Below are 17,005 nucleotides of genomic sequence, written 5' to 3'. Positions count from 1 at the left end.
TCTGTAAAAAAAAACATGCAGTTACACAGTGCTGAGATGGCTGCCAATGAAATGCAATGGGCGCTCTCTCTCTCACACACACACACACACACACACACAGTTTGCAGCTCCGCTTCTCTCTCACTCCCACCTTTCAGATCACTTTAATGCAGTCCTGTTGCGTTTCTGATCCTCTCGCCCCGATCCGGTGTGGGTTTTTTTTTTGCAAACTGCATCTTGTGGCTTTTTTTTTGCTACTTATTTTTTTTAAATCTTCCCTCCTTGTTTTTTTTGTGTGCAGTACGATCCCTTCCCGATAATTTGGATGTGGAATTTTTTTTTTTAAAAAAAGATCGGATCGCGGGAGGCAGACTCACTTTGGGAGATTTACCTCCGGAAAACAAGGCGATTTTTTTCCCTCTTTTTTGGCACGGGCGTACACTACAAGACCTAGCAACGAAATAGCTCATACTTCAAAATCTTTTGGCGCCATATTAATGACGTACTTAAAATTGCCTCTTGGAAAAAAACACAAGATCTCCCTGCGTCAAACCCGGCGTCTTTTACTTAAATGTTGTAACGCACCAAAGACAGCTTGGGAAACTAAAGGGAGTCGTGCAGGGGGCAGGGGTGGGGGGGAATGCATGCCTTTTAAATTTTTATTTTGCACTTATTTATCATATAGCACTTGTCAGCTTTCCCTCTTTGCGACTGTATGCATTTTTTTTAATTAATTGCCCAGCGGTATTGCAAGCAGAGCACCTTACTTTTTACGGTGGGAATTTTGACCCACGTTATACCGCAAGCCATTGACGGCAGGATGCAATTAGCAGATGTGGAATGTAAGGTCCCACTCTGGATATTAATGTCCGAGGTGCAGTTAAGTAAAAAAATAAAGTTATCAACAACCTCACACTCTAGTGTACCCGTGAGCATATGCCTACTTTTTGGGGAGGGGGAAGTTATTTTAATTGTTTAATTTCACAATTATGAACTAAATATTGACTATATATATATATATATATATACACACACATATCCAAACGTGGATACGAAAATGGTTTTATAATCATGTGAAATGTACGATTACCGAACATGAATGTACAGGATAACAATGGAAATCTAATCACAATCGTGCGAGAAAACATGGGAATCCATTGCGTATCTCTTTCATTTTCCAAACTCAACAAGTTCCGAAAGTTTTAGTTACTATTTATGCTTTGTTGTAAATATATGCAGTGAGGGAGTAATACAAAGGTGGTTTCGCATGAAGGTAGAAAAGTTTTTTGCGCATTTTGGTTTATCATATATCTAGCATATTATATATACACAATAATGGTTTGTTCCAATATTATGTAGTATTAGATCACCTGGGGTTTTCAGCGTGCTGAAAGTGAGATGGAGCGTCCCTTTCCTTCAAGTGCACTGATAGAAACTGCTTTTCATTGTGTATAAGGCATTCAAGGACTTTGCTTTTAACTAACAATATGGCCTGGGAAAAGACAGTACAATGCTCTTTAGATAATACAGTTTCACTAAAACTCCAGGTTGACTCAAGTATTTGAAAAATGCTCTTTTCAAACTTTTATAGGTATATTCCAGGAAAGAAACCACAACTTGCATAGCAAACATAGCAAACAAACATAGCAAAAATACCTCAATTAGTAGGAAAAAAATTTTAAATGTTCCAGCTGAACTGATGTTTGCATTAGAAATGTGCAATTGTACTTAAAATCTTTCAAGATGCTGTCAGTGCAAATATTCCACTGTTCCATATGCAACATACAAAATTGCAGGTTCAGATTAGTTCAGTTAATTCCAAGTTCCGGTTACTAGATAGTGTTTTATTTTTATCAATGTGCATGCTGTGATTTAATATTGATACATCTTTCAACATTTTTAGGATGAATTATAGCATCTAAATCAATATAAATCTTTATTTTATAGTAATATGAATCAGTGTACCATTCAATTCCTGTCCGTCACACTTCAAATGCTGCACTCAACCTTTTGTTTCACAGTTCAAAGAGTAAGTTCTTTCCTAAAGGTAGGTATAAAGATACTCCCCAGGAACACAGAATAATGAAGCCAGCATCTGCAGCCTCTTAATTGGCTCGTTCAGTGCTTACTAACAGTAGCAGCCTCTTAATTGTCAGCTACACAATCCCAATGGTTAACTAACAAAATTAGACTGTGTTACCTTAAAAGGACTTTCATTTACATGCCTTCAAAATAATATATAGTGATTTTTCATAATATAATACCGCAGTACTGATAAAACTTTGTATTCTCTGACTTACTGTGAGCAGTGTCATGGGTGATTCACTAGTGAAGATATATGAATAAAACTACGTCTAGTGTATATTTTGTCTGTAATACCTGTCAGTATACAAATTCCTGCATTAAACCTCAAAAGATAGTGGGAGAAAAGCAAATCACTTGCAAATCTTGTTGACATCATGAAATGCCTTTATACACTGAGAATGCTAAATGCAACTTGTGACTGACCTAAGCAATCTACTTATTTATGCAAAATTCTGACTGACAACCTGAAATTTGTGAGAAGTTTACGATCTATATTTTTCCCACACCAAAATGAATTTGAACACTGATTGACCTCACTCTCACCTTAACAGAAATTAGATTGTTTGGCTGCAAAAAGTCACAATTTCATTTTAGCAGCAGTATAATACATTGTACATAGGAACATAAGAAATAGAAACAGAAGTAAGCCTTTGGCCCCTTGAGCTTGCTCCACCATTCAATTAGATCATGGCTGATCTTCTACCTAAACGCAATTTTCCCACATTGTCCCCATATGTCTTGATGCTTTTAATATCTTAAAATCTTTTGATCTCTGTCTTCAACATACTCAATGACTGAGCCCCCATAGCCTTCTGGGGTGGAGAATTCCAAAGATTCACTACCCTGTTAGTGAAGAACAAACTCCTCATCTCAGTCCTAAATGGCCTACCCCTTATTCTGAGACTATGTCCCCTGGTTCAAGACTCCAGAGCCAGGGGAAATATCCTTCCTGCATCCACCCTGGTGAGCCCTATAAGAATTTTGTATGTTTGAATGAGATCACCTCTCATTCTTTGAAACCCTAGAGAATATAGGCCCAGTCTCCTCAATCTTTCCTCATAGGACAACCCTGCCATCCCAGGGATCGGTCTGGTGAACCTTTGCTGCACTCCCTCTATGGCAAGTGTATCCTCCCTAAGGTAAGGAGGCTGAAACTCTACACAATACTCCAGGTGCAGTCTCACCAAATTGCAGCAATAATGCTCCTACCATTATAATACGACATATCATCTGTTTTACCATGAGCAAACCACACAGAAGATTCAATAATAGATATATAAAGTTGCATCTATCACACATCTTGTCTGAAATGCTTCATTGTTAGACTCATTAATGAGACCATTTCTCTGCAGCACTGGCACATGATTGTCTCATATATATCTCTTCACATACCACCAATCAGAGCCTCAAACACTTCTTCTGGGTAAACTAGTAATTAACCTGTATTTCTTCCAAAAGCAGATAGGGTGAGCTGTTTGCTGAACACCTGACTTCTGTCCACAAATACAGTGCTGAACTTCCAGTCACTTGTTATTTTAATTCTCCATTCCACTTCTACCCTTTCCTCTCCGTACTTTTAAAATTCATTCTGGAGTTGTTAGCACTGTTGGAAAGGCTGGCATTTATTACCCATTCTTAGTTGGCCAGAATAGGTGATGGGGGCCCTCTTCTTGAACCTCTGTAGTCCTAAAGGTGATAGTGCTTCCGCATTGCTGTTACGGAGTTCCAGGGCTTTGGTCCAGTGATGGCAATATGTCTCCAAGCCAGCGTAGGAATGATAGTGGAATGTAGAAAACATAATGTTCCCATGCACCTACTGTGCTTGTCCATCTAGGTGGTGCAAGATGTGGGTTTGGGAGATGTTGATGAAGAAGCCTTGCTGTTGCTGCAGTGCATTCTATAGATAATACACATTTCAACCATGGTATGTCAGTTGTACAGTGGCTAGATGTTTCAATTAATGGGTGAGCTGCCAATGAAATGGACTGTTTTGTCCTGGATGGTGTCAACTTTCTTGACGCAGCTGCACTCATCCAACCAAGTGGAGAGTATTCTATCACACTCCTGACTTGTGCTATGTAGATCATGGAGAGGACCTGCAAAGTCAAAAGCTGTGTCACTCTCCTGAGAATACCCAGCCTCTGACCTGCTCTAGTACCCATGGCATTTACTTTGCCTATTCAGTTGAGTTTCTACTTTTCAATTGTGACCCACCAGAGTGCTGAAGGCAGGGGATTTGATAATGGTAATGCAGTTGAATGTCAAAGGAAAGTGGTTTGTCTCCCTCTTATTGGAGGTTCTATATTGTCCCAGCAAAACTCAACTGATGCTTAAGGAACAGGATCTCCTTTCTTCAATAGGCACTTTGTAGCCTTCTAGTCTTAATATTATATTTAGGCCTTCTCCACAGTTCCCACTTTTTCTACAGCAGAAAGTGCTGATAATGTAGGATGGGTGTACCAGCTGCCAGCATTTTCAGGATGGGGGGGGAATTCTGGTTTAGTGCTCAGGATGTGGATCCCTTTTACTACATGGTCAACAACATAACCTGCACCCTGGGATCAACCTTCCTTTCTCTTCCAGACCACTAGCGGCTGCTCTGTATTGCCAGTTTTTCCATGCTTTGCCCTCCCTCTGCTATTTTTCATTAACCTTTCATGTCCTTTGGATATTTTATGTCTTTTATTTCTCTAATTTCTCTCATCGTGATCTATTTTGTCTTATGCTATTATCACTCCTGTCATTTAACCATCTCCTGTTTTTCACCTATGTTTTCTTGTGTATGTGGTTTTTTTTCCCTGCTCCCTCATCCCTTGCTCCGTTTCTCCTAATAAGTTGTTCATTTGTAATACCTTCCAGTTTTGACAAAGGGTCATGTACCTAAAGTATTAACGTAACTTTTATTACTTCTTCATGGATGCTGCAAGTGTTTCTACCACTTTTTGTTTTATTTCAAATTTCCAGCATCGGCAGTATTTTGCTTTTTATTTTGAGTGTTGCCAACTTGGTGGCTCCACAGCTAAGCCAATAATAATTTCATCTGCTGTCCATGTAGTTGCGTCTCAGATCCATCACTTTCTTTACTATACCTCACTGCTTGAATCTCTCCAATCAATTTTTGAACCCTTCTGCATCACCAAAATTTCCCTAATCAAAGTCACAAATATTTTCTATGATTGTGACAGTGATGCATCATCCCTCCTCATCCTCCTCAACCTCTATGCAGCCTTTGACATGGTTGACTATACCATCCTCTTCCAATGTCTTTTCTCAATCCCCTTCACTAATTTCTGTTCTTACCAGAGAATCACTACCTAGGACTTTACTTCACACCCATGCACAGTCACCTCAAGGGTCTCCCATGGATTTATCCTCAGCTCCTTCTCTTCCTCACCTACATATTTCTCCATGGAACCTATATCCAAAGCCATGGGATCAGGTTCCACATGTATACTGATGCTGTCCATTACCACTCTCAATCCTTCCGCTGCCCATTGTGTTGTCAGATTGTTTGTCCAACATCCAGTTGTCCGGCACCATTGGCGTTAGGCATAATAGCAGGTGGGGTGGGGGGGGTGGTGGCGGGGAAACAATATGGTGAGAAGGCCAGAAATCGGTTTTATGCCATCATGAAACCGGTTTGCAATTGTCCGCTCCACCCGTCAATGGTGGGCCGTGTTTCTCACTGCCGCACATCGAGAACGTCATTTGCAACTAACTATAAGCCCTGCTTGCCAGAATCATCACGGCACATCAAATTTACCGCCCAGGTCAGCCTGACTTCAGGATGGCGTGATTCACAGCTGCCTTTAAAAGACATGCACCTGATGGCCTCAACTTTGAGGGGAGTTTGGAGGTGAGCGCACACAGCCTTGCCAAGTGCTCCTGAGCATCGCCCGTAGGACATCAAAGAATAGGCACTGCACATTCGCAGGGGGCATAGGCAAGTCACTTTTTCCCAGCAAGGGTTCCAGTGTGGGTCAGGCCGGGGGGGGTGGGGGGCTGCAGGTGCAGGTCTGGGGGGTGAGGAGGGAAACGGCCATGCATTTGGAAATGTCTAAAGAGAGCATTCTTCTGCAGCTGAGGCTGTCCAGCTGCAGCTCCACTGACATGCTTGGTGTCAGGCCTTTGATGCTTTTCTGCCCACTCAAGCGATGCAAATGCATGAAAGTGCCACCAAATGCTCCCCTCAGGGGCAGGCTGCAAATTAATGTGCGTTTTAGGGAGCAGCAGAGCAAATGGCCATCTAGAGCTGTACAATCCCCTTGTGAAAGGTGGCCATGGCGCAGTCACTGATGGAGGTGCTCACAGCCCTTTGCAATGTCTTTATTAAGCTTTGGACCAGTATCCATTATGGTTCAAGCTAAAGGCCCAGCCCTGCAGTGTGGCTTAGTTGAATATCTGTACCTGAGCTGAGAGAACAACATGTAGTCCAGTGGCCAAAGTTGCCGCCAACCAGTCAAGTGGAGTTGGGCAGAAATGGGTGGGGTTTTGGAAAGTCAATTAGCGCACTACACACTGGCCATCCAAGTGGTGCCCAGCACACTCCTGCATGAGCACCTCCCTCAAGATGAAGGGGCGGCAGAGTCTGCTGCACACACAGCTGAAGATCCACAGTGAGCCATCGCTCATAGGTGCATCACAAGACCCAGGGTCAATAGACGGCATCTGTCATCCCTGCAGATGACCAAAAACCAGTGTTACTGAAGACTGCGTATGTCTAGGGAGCTGGTCAGTCAAATATGCCACGTGCTGCAGGATTTGGCGCCATGGAGACATGGAGGACATCCACTGCCAGTGGCCATGAAAGTGACGGTGGCGCTCAATTTTAACGCCAGTGACACCTTCCAGGGCTCCACAGGTGACCAGTGTGGGATCTCACAAGCCTCCATGCGCAAGTGTATCCAGGAGGTCACAGACGCCATCTTTGCAAATGCACAAAACTTTGCACATTTCTCCCAGGATTAGGAAAGCCAGGAAGCAAGAGTGCTGGGACTTTTGCAGATCTCAGGTTTCCCACAGGTGCAGGGTGCCATCGACTGCACCCTCATGGTGCGTAAATCTCCATGGTAATGAGCAATCAACTACATCAACCACAAGAGCTTCCACTCGCTGAATGTTCAGCTGGTGTGCGACCACCACAAACACATTCTGCAGGTCTGTGCATGATCCCCAGGGAGCATTCATGACTCCTACATCCTTAGTCTCAGATCACTGACATCTCCCAGGGTCCAGAGAGGCTGCAGGTTTGGCTCCTTGAGGACAAGGGCTACCCACAGAGGACATGGCTGATGACACCTATGCGGCGGCCTCAGCCTGCAGCACAGCAACGGTATAACGAGGCTCATGCTGCAACCCAGACTTTGGTGCAGCAAACAATAGGCATTTTGAAAATGAGGTTCCAGTGCCTTGACAGGTCCGGTGGACCACTACAATACAGTCCCCAGAGGGTGTCGTTCATTATCTTCACTTGCTGCGCACTCCACAACCTGGCACTGTAAAGGGGGTAGGACCTGGCTGAGGAGGAGATGAAGGAGTTGCATGTATCCTCCATTAAGGAGGAGGTCGAAGGGGGTGACAATGCTGAGGTCATTGAAGGCGAGGATGCTGGCAATGAGGCCATTGCACTGGCCAGATGAGGCAAGTGCGCTCAGGAGGCCCTCACAGCTGCGAGATTCATGGAGGAGGATGATGAGATGCAGTGAGGACAGTCCTGACATCCTCACCTTGCATCTGTGAATATTTGACTTCTGTGTGGCTGATGGCAGTGCACATACCCTCAGTGCTCAGGCTTATGTCATGAAGACGCAGTAGAGGCCCCAATAGTTGCTAGATTCCAGGAGGATGATGACGACATGCAGTGAGGACACTCCATAGATCTTCACATTGCCTCTGTAATTGTCTAAGTCCTGTCTGGCTGAGGACATCTCACTTGCACTCTGTGATCAGGGTCATATCATGGAGATGCAGCCATGAAACTTTAAAAGCACCTGATCCTTTGTCCGCCTTCAGCACCTGAGCCCTTCAAGAGCACAGTGTCACTGGTCACAGATGCTGAAGAGATAGGGGGCCAGCTCCACCTCAAAGGCACTGAGAGCACACAGAGAGAATGACGGAACTCTGTGACACCTGCCCGCTACATTCTGGCAGTAATGACAAGCATCATCGAGGTGCAGGAATCACTAACATGTCCAGTGAGTGTGAAGCTGGACAATCACTTTGGTCTAAAGGTTACACACTGCACAGGGAAGAAGCCCTGGACTGAGAACCTGCCTTTATCTTATGCAGGAACCAAGGTTTCACATCTGAGTGACACGAACACTGCTCAACATAACAAGGTAAATGTATGAACTTTTAAAAAAAAATCCCAGGTTAACATCCAAATGTGCAGGTCATAACATGTCCTTCCATTTTATAAAAGAAAACTTCAGTCTTGAAAGATATGATTCTAACACTGCTGACTGTGATGACCTTGGCGGGCATCCTCTGGAAGGCCGAGACCTGGAGGGTCCCAGCCTGCTTTCAGGGTCCTGCTGTGTGGCAGTGGCACCCTCCTCGGCCTGTGGAACTGGAGCTGCTAGGGTCTCAGGAAGAGGATGGACTGGACACCCCCGAAGTCACCTGGCTGGATGGCATCAGGCTGTGCACCTGCTGATCCTCCTCCCTATGGGTGCTCAAGGGCCCCAGCTGACACCTTGAAGTGAAGGGGAAGCTGGGGTGAGATTGGGCAGGCCTGCACCCTTCTTGCGTTGATACTGAAGGAGGCCAATTATGATGTCAGTGATGGAGTTCAGTCCGCGTAGCAGTGCAGGACTGATGTCCTGGACCAAGGTCTCCATGGTGGCTGCCATCCTACCAGTGTTGACCTCAGTGTATTGGCATGCCAGTGCTATCACCTCAGACGAAGGCAGCCGGACTCCTCCATCATGCCTTGCAATCTGAGGAGTGCATCCCTTCCTAATGTTCCCGTGCTTGCTTTTACAGCTCCAGCAACTGAGGTATGACCGAATACAGAGGCTCCTCATCTGACTCAGACTCAGCAGATTTCTGGCTTCCAGCAGTCCTCTGAATGCTGGAAACATGGGAAGTCCCTGCCGCTACCTGCTGTGGATCAGGCAGTGTGATGTGCTCACCAGATTGTGACTCCAAGGCTACTCTAGAACTAAGTCCCACCAAGATGTGTGTATCTGCGCTGGTGGAGGGTGTGGGTGAGCGCTATGATGGCTCTTCACTTAGGGAGTCTTCAGATTCTTCTGAGGTGTCTTCGGGGCTTGAATCGAGGACCTGGTGTGTGGACCCCCTTGGCTGCTTCCAAGATGTGCCTGCGAAAACAAGAAAAGACAATTAGTGCGTGGCAGGGAACTGCGGAACAAGGGAACTCACTGCATGGTTGTCTTATGGACGTTGCACTGCTGAACCCTCACTTGGTTGAGTGTTGCTGACCTCACTATCAGCAAAGGAACAGTCCAGGTCACAGCCAGCCAACTGGATGACTCTATTTTCAAAGTCTGTGAGGACATTGATTCAGGCATTCTTCCACCAGTCTGCAACCTCTCCCTTTTGTTGTGTGCCTGTTTGTTTGCATGAATACAGATGGAGTGAGTGTAAGCAGGGTGTCCTGCCAGGCCAGATGAGAAGGATACCTGGCATTTGTGGGTGCTGAGTGGTGCCATGGATGGGAAGAGGACATGATCTGTAAGGCAGATGAAGGTGTGTGAGAGAGTGAATGGTGAGGTCCCTTAAACTGGCAGTGAGTGAGATCCCTGTGGATGGTTGATGGGTTTGTGAGTGTGTGAGTTGAGAGTGATGAGATGTGTGACTTATCCTGGCAGAACAGAGGAGATCATTCATCCTCCTTCCTCATTGGGTGGCTGTCCTCTTTGTAGAGTGTTGGCACGCTGCTATGCTGGATTGGTGACCATGCTTGCTAGTCTTTGCCCAGAGCAGGGGCAGAGGACTTCATGGTGGTCCTACACTATGAAGTAAGCGCCCGAGGGAGGTACCACTAAATTTGGGGACAGCATGTTTCCTCCCTTTGGCAAACATGACTTTGCAGCAGCTTCTGATCCTTTAGAGAGTGCTGGCTCTGTGCAGGGCACCCTTTAAATTTGGCAGCCGGATTACTGAAGGCCTGAGGTGAATCGGTGTAGGTGAATCAGAGGCCGCCGGCATCTTTCCCGGGAATGCATTATTAATGAGGCAGGACACGCCGGGAATGGTATGAGACGGTAGGGAAACCCGCCATTGCGGCTGGCGGGTAAAATGTCCTTTTTCCCGCCCGCTACTGCACTTTATGCAAATCTGGGACAATTCTGCCCTGTGTTTCAATTTTTAGATATTCTCAACAGTTTACAGAGATTGAATCTGAGTTTGATAGTTTACTTATCATGTGCAAGTCTACTTTCAACATGAGAAACTGTTTTTCCCTCAGTTGTATTCCCGAGCTCCTTCACCGGCCCTGTCCCTCACTCCCATTGGCGGCTGTGCCTTCAGCCACCAGGCCCATGGTTTGGAATTTACTCCCTATAACCCTATCGCCTATCTGCCTCCCTCTTCTCCTTTAAGATCCCCTTTCATCTTTGACCAAGCTTTTGGCTGCCCCAACTAATATTTTCACCTTTGGCCCAGCTTCTATTTCTTTTTTTTTACACCTCTGTGAAGTGCCTTAGGACTTTTTTTTATATTTAAGCCAGAAGTTCTTTTAATCGTATAGATATATGCCTTTTCTAGCAGGAATCATTAGACAGCAGAATTTGAGCCTTAGCTGATATTTTCTTCTCAAACACCCAGGCCAGTTGTAGTTTACCCAGTACAGCCACAATTGAGATCACCTTGTTTCTCTTTTGAGGAATAATACCAGGTCAAATGACAGGAACTGGTTACATCACAATGAAAGAGCCATGTATTATTTTTGCCATCATCATGTCAAAAGGAGATGGTTGGATGAGGCTTTTTGCAATGGAGTGATATGTTCTATTGCAGACCAAATCATCACTGGGGTATGTGCTTGGAAAGCAGATGAGAAAAGAATCGCAAACATTCTTGTATGAAGACAGTACCCAATCACTTCATATTCTATTTTATTTTGTAACTGCAACTGCATGGAATACAAAAGAAGCACATGATCCCGCTGACATTCAGCAATGAAGAAAAACAAAGAAAGCTTCAGGTAAGGAAATAATTATTATATATTCTCAAGTTTTGAAACACTACAAATTAAATTTTAAAATAACCCAAAAGGATTGTTCGACATGATGAATCAATCCTTAAACCCTTTAATCATTTTTTCTTACAAAATAGAATTTTATAGGCTGTCACATTTATTTTGTTTGCCAAATTGTTTAAGTATTTAAGTTTTAATTCTGACATCAAAATGAGCGGAATGGGAGGCAAAATATTATTACAATATGTTTCTACTCCAATGTCATTTGGTAGTACAGGACTTGAGTATTGCTGAAAAAAGACATTTTGTCAAAGCTTTAGTCTTCCAAGCAGGACAATTGCAAGAATACCAATGTCAGGGGAAGAAACAACTGTATGAAAAGAGAGAGTGCTGATTGGTTGGCACATGGACTCTGATTGGTAGAAGCATTGCCATGGAAAATACACCAGTTAACGGTGGTTGACAGTTAACTGCCAAGCATTGTTTGAAATTTAAGCCAGGCAGCTTTACTCTGATTAGTCAAGGCATTCCCCTGAGGAATGAACCAACACATGGCTATCACTTATTTTGTTTAGCTGAAACAGGCGCAATGTGTGTACATGGGTAGGACTCTCAGCTCAGTGTGCGGACATGTGCCTGATACGCCCAAGCGTCCCAATGTCATTGCGCACTTGTGCGATATTTCAGTTGATGGGCACGCGAGAGAGTCAGTAGCACCCCCACCAACAATTAAGAGGCCTATTAAGGCCCTCAAGCTGGTAATTAAGTTGAATTTTTCGCTGCCTGCACAAACTTACAGTTGATGGGCGAATAGGCCAGGTGGCCTTTGCATTTTTTGTGTTACCTCATCCACAGGCAACATGAGGTTTCCAACTGTGAATAAAAAAAAGTAAAAAATTTTTAAGCTAGTTTTTAACGTGTCCCTGTTCAAGTGACATAGTCACATGTGGGGACATGTTTCCCTTATTTTTCAAATCTTTATTTTTAACTTTTAAATCCTTCAGCTCCCTGAGGCAGCTCTGTGCCTTCAGGGAGCTTTCAATGAGCACAACCCTACACATGCGCAAACTTCAGCGCTTGTGCTTCTCCCACTCCCACCCCGGCAGCGCTGAGGCTCTCAATTAACGGCCAGCCAATGTGAAATCGTGCTCGGGGCTCGAATGTGGGTGGCGGACCATTGCTTAGACACTCTCGGGCCTGCCTGACGCATCTGCCCAAGGAGGGGAAATCCTCCCCCATGTTCTTTTTGCTTACAAAGAACAGGGCCCTGTGTATTAATATAGGTAGCTTCCAGTACACGCAAATGCACCACACTATGAACCCGACTGACAATCTTAAATTGGGTATCAGCGTAATTTTTAGCAAATTGAGCATTATTTAGCAAATGTTGTCCAATCATGGAATCACATCTAATGTTGGACAATGTGTTTTGAGTTTTGCAAGCATGGGCTAGTTGAGTATGGTCTGTACCTTGCCTGTTGTGAACAGTGTAAAGGACATGTTGTTGGATATGATCCACCAGTCTTTGAGACGTACGGTCTACATACCTAGCATCACACTGGCTCTAAAATTCATATACCACATTATTCATTTGTGTGATGGGCAGAACATCTTTTGGTTTGACAGCAGTATCCTTTTAGTGGTGAACACCACTTATGTTGCTACTGCATTGTAGCAGCATGAAACAGATAGCTTCACCTGTTGCTCAAATTTTTGAGCTACCTTGCTTTTCCAGGGAAATCTAAGGTAGACAGGGCACTTTTCAGGGCCAAAAGTGATGGCTTTGAAGTGGAGCAGTCAAATTAACTCTCTTTCCTTGACATACTAGTTGAGAACTCTGCCAGGGGGTTCTCTACCATGATGTAATGCAAGCTTTTCTTCATTGGTCAATACAAGCGTTGGGATTCTTATAGTTCCACCTAATACTAGATTGGTCTTATCGGTAATCTCATAAATAGGGCCCAAGCCATTTGCTCACCGAAAAACTTGATGCTGAAATAGGGCGCATCATAGACATCCTGTGGGATAATGGCTACCCTGATCAGCTTATTTTGCGCTGTATATCACGCAAACTCATGAACAGGCCTAAGGCCATCACTTTAAGCCCTGAAAAAGTGTCCAGTCTACCTCATATTATTCTGGAAGGAAAAGGTATCTCAAAAATTTGAGCAACAGGTGAAGCTAGCTGTTTCACGCTGCTACTATGCAGTAGCAATACAAGTGGTATTCACCACTAACAGGATGCTGCCATCAAATCAAAAAGATGTTCTGCCTGTCACACAATTGATTAATATGGTATGAATTTCAATGCCAGTGTGATGTAGGTATGTAGGAAGTACGTCCCAAAGACTGGTGGATTTTATCAAGCACATGTCCCTTATGCTGATCGCAATGGGCAAGGTACAGGCTGTACCCAAACAGCCCGTGCTTGCAAAACTCAAAACACAGCGTCCAACATTAGATATGATTCCGCGATTGAACAACATTCGCTAAATAATCCTCAGTGTGCTAAAAATTACACTGACAACCAATTTAAGATTGTCAGTCGGGCCCGCAGTATGGTGCATTTGCATATACTGGAAGCTACCTATATTAATACACAGGGCCCTGCTCTTTGCAGACAGAAGGAACATGTACATACATTGCGCCTGGTTCAGCTAAACAAAATAAGTGATAGCTATTCGCTGGTTTATTCTTCAGGGCAATGCCTTGACCAATGTCAAGCTGCCTGGTTTAAATTTCAAACAATGCTCGGCAGTTAACTGTCAGTTGCCATTAACTGGTGCATTCTCCATGGCAACATCTCTACCAATCAGAGTCCACTTGCCAACCAATTAGAACTACTTTCTCATACAGTTAAAAAGTTGTTCTTTCACTGGCATTGGTATTCTTGCAATGGTCCTGATGAGCGCAAGACAAAAAGCTTTGACAAAATGTCTTTTTTCAGTACTCCAATGTAATATGCCAGAGAGTTCTAGGTGCCACCAATCCCCCACCTATGAAGTTCACAATCTAAGCCATGCTAAGGAATAACCAAATACTCCTCACAAACAAGAAAGGAAATGAGTGAGAAAAATAACAGGATAATTTCAGTAATCATTGGCTATGAGATTGGGACCAGCTTAGCTCGTGAAAACAGAGCAAATTTGGTGGTGAGTTTGGTTGGGGGGAAAATAAGAAAGACAGCACGTAAAGCCGGGGGAGAAAACAAATTCTAGGCTGAGCTCTAAAATAACCTATAAATCTGTATTTTACCAGTTCAGATCCATTTGGAATTTGTGCATCACCTGTGTCAATTTCTACTAAGATTTTACTCTTGAGATTTTTCTCCAAAATCCAGACACACTGGGGAGCATTTTTGGTTTGGATACACATCAGGTGGCTTTGGGTGGTGCTATTGAACTGCTTGCCCAATGGCACTGGTGAGTAGCGCAAATCCTTTTCAGGGTAGGGTCTGATCACAATACTTGTGACAAGTTGCCAGTGCTCAGTGAGCTCTGGCAGGCAGCTTGCAATACAATAGGCCAGTAATCTAGGAGCTCCTCTGTAAACTCTAATAAAAAAGTAGGTCATTCCAAGGTTTTTGTGGGGTGGGGTTGGTGGAAGGCTGGAAAGAGGTACTGTTTTGAGTGCTGCTTGCATGTTTTCTGGCCTGTTCCAAAATCACCAGTGAATCATGTCACAGAAAGCAGGTAGTCAGTATTGCATCACAATGTTTGGTTTGTTCCTGCCTCTTCCCACCTGAAAATGGTCCTCAAAGAAGCACATTGGAGCCTTATTGTGCTGTGTTACAAGATTGCAGATTTGCTCTTACCCATATCCTGATCTCAGACACAACGGCAATAAAATTTTGCATTTATATAATGCTTTTCATGTAGTATATCATCCCAAGGCACTTCACAGCAGTGTTAACAAAGCTTGACACCAAGACACATGAAGAGGTATCAGGGCGGGTGAACAAAGCTTGGTTAAAGAGGAGCATTTTAAGGAAGAGGGAGAGGTAGGAAAGTACTTAGGGGGCTTTTCCAGGGACCGGACAGCTTAAGGCACCAATGGAAGGGGCCAGAATTGGAGGAGTGCAGAGATCTCAGAGTGTTGTGGGGCTGGGGGTACTGACAGCAATAGGGAGGGATGGGGAAATGGAGAAATATGAAACCAAGGATGAGAAGTTTAACATCAAGATATTAACAGACCAGTGAAAAATGTAGCTCAGAGCACTGAGATGATGGATGAATGGGCTTTAGTGCAAGTTTGGATAAACGTTTGGGTGAGTTCAAGTTTATGGAGGTTCAAGATAGGAGGTTAGTTGGAATAGCATTGGAATAGTCAAGACTGGAGGTAACAAAGGCATGGGTAAGGGTTTCAGCAGCAGATAAGCTGAGGCAGGGGTGGAGATGGGTGATTTAGCCTAATGTACTGTGGGTGTACCTACACCATGTGGACTACAGCTCACCACCACTTTCTCAAGGGCAATTAGCAACGGGCAATAAATGCTGGCCTAACCAGCAATGTCCACATCCCTTAAATGAATTTTTAAAAGACTAAAATAGTGGCCAGGAAGGAAAGTTGGGTGAACAGTAGTCTAGTGGGGGCTGTTTGGAAGAGGATCTTAGTTTTCTGGGTCTTTAGTGAGAGGGCCATTTTCTCATATGCTTTGGAGAAAGAGTCAACAAGCTCAGTTTCTGAGTGAGCACACACACAAGTGTCATCTGCACACTGAAGCTCTATGACTGAAGCTGGAGTAAGTTTGGTTTTGGATTGAAGGCAGAACAGATGTTCTTAAAATATCTCTAAGTCTGTGGGTAACTTGCAGGGAAAGTGCAGTATTGCAGTGCTGAAGATGGAGAAGAGGGTTGATGCGATGGTACAGCCTTGCTTGACTCCCCCCCGCCAGTGTTCACTCAGATAATGTGTGGTGGTTCCATTGGTGAGGATCACAGCTTGCATGTCATCGTGAAGTATGCGGAGAATGGTGACAAATTTCTCAAAGCAGCTAAATTTGAGGACAATGCTCCATAAAGCCTCACAGTTGACAGAGTCAAAAGCTTTTGTGAGGTTGAAAAAGGCCATATACAGCGGTTGGTGTTGTTCCTTGCATTTTTTTTGGAATTACCGCACAGTGAAGATCAAGATCTTCCAAATCCAATGGCAAGAAAGGCAGTCCAACAGCAGCATCCTCTCCTAACCCAACATCCCCAGCTTTGAGGCACCAATCATTCAAAACCAGCTCCGCAGGGCAGGCCATGTCGTTTGTATACCTTGTACCAGACTCCTAAAGCAACTGTTTTACTCGGAATTTGATCATGGCGAGAGGCTCCAAGAGAACAATGGAAACACTTTAGGGACATCCTCAAAGTATCCCTGAAAAGGTCAAAAATCCCTGCAGACTCATGGAAGTTCCTGGCTTGTGACTGACCAAAATGGAGAAGATTCATTCAGCAAGGCACTGAACACATCGGGACACTTCATTGGGAACATGCAGAGGCAAAGTTAAGGTGTCAGAGAGAGTACATAACCCACTCAACAACTCATCTACCCAGCCCTTCATGCACCACCTGCCATACATGAAGCAGAGTTTGCAGATTACACATTGGACTTATAAGCCATCTCAAAACCCATTGAACCGGAATGGAAGCAAGTCATCCTCGATTCTGGGGGACTGCCTAAGAAGAAGACTAGTGGGAATAGGATCGAGGGAGCAAGGGATGAGTCTCATGAACAAGATCAGAAAGAGCATAAGGGGAGAAAGGAAAGAGAGTAGAGAAAGATGTGTGTTCA

The 17,005-nt window shown here is 44.3% G+C and overlaps 1 protein-coding gene across 5 annotated transcripts in view; it reads right to left on the bottom strand.

Annotated features, from left to right (window-relative positions):
• jade2 (jade family PHD finger 2) overlaps nucleotides 1-467 on the bottom strand; it is a 156,277-nt gene extending 155,810 nt beyond the window's left edge. For 4 of the 5 annotated variants that reach the window (XM_041193367.1, XM_041193371.1, XM_041193373.1 and 1 more), the window contains exon 1: nucleotides 131-467. The gene's annotated coding sequence lies outside the window, so the exon portion shown is untranslated. The remainder of the gene's footprint in view (nucleotides 1-130) is intronic. The other variant, XM_041193370.1, reaches the window with a different exon arrangement.
• Nucleotides 468-17,005: the final 16,538 nt, after the last annotated feature.

Source organism: Carcharodon carcharias, chromosome 8, assembly GCF_017639515.1.
Source record: "Carcharodon carcharias isolate sCarCar2 chromosome 8, sCarCar2.pri, whole genome shotgun sequence".
Lineage (NCBI taxonomy): Eukaryota > Metazoa > Chordata > Chondrichthyes > Lamniformes > Lamnidae > Carcharodon > Carcharodon carcharias.
Note: the sequence above shows the minus strand (reverse complement) of the source record. Positions and strands in the feature narration are given on the sequence as shown.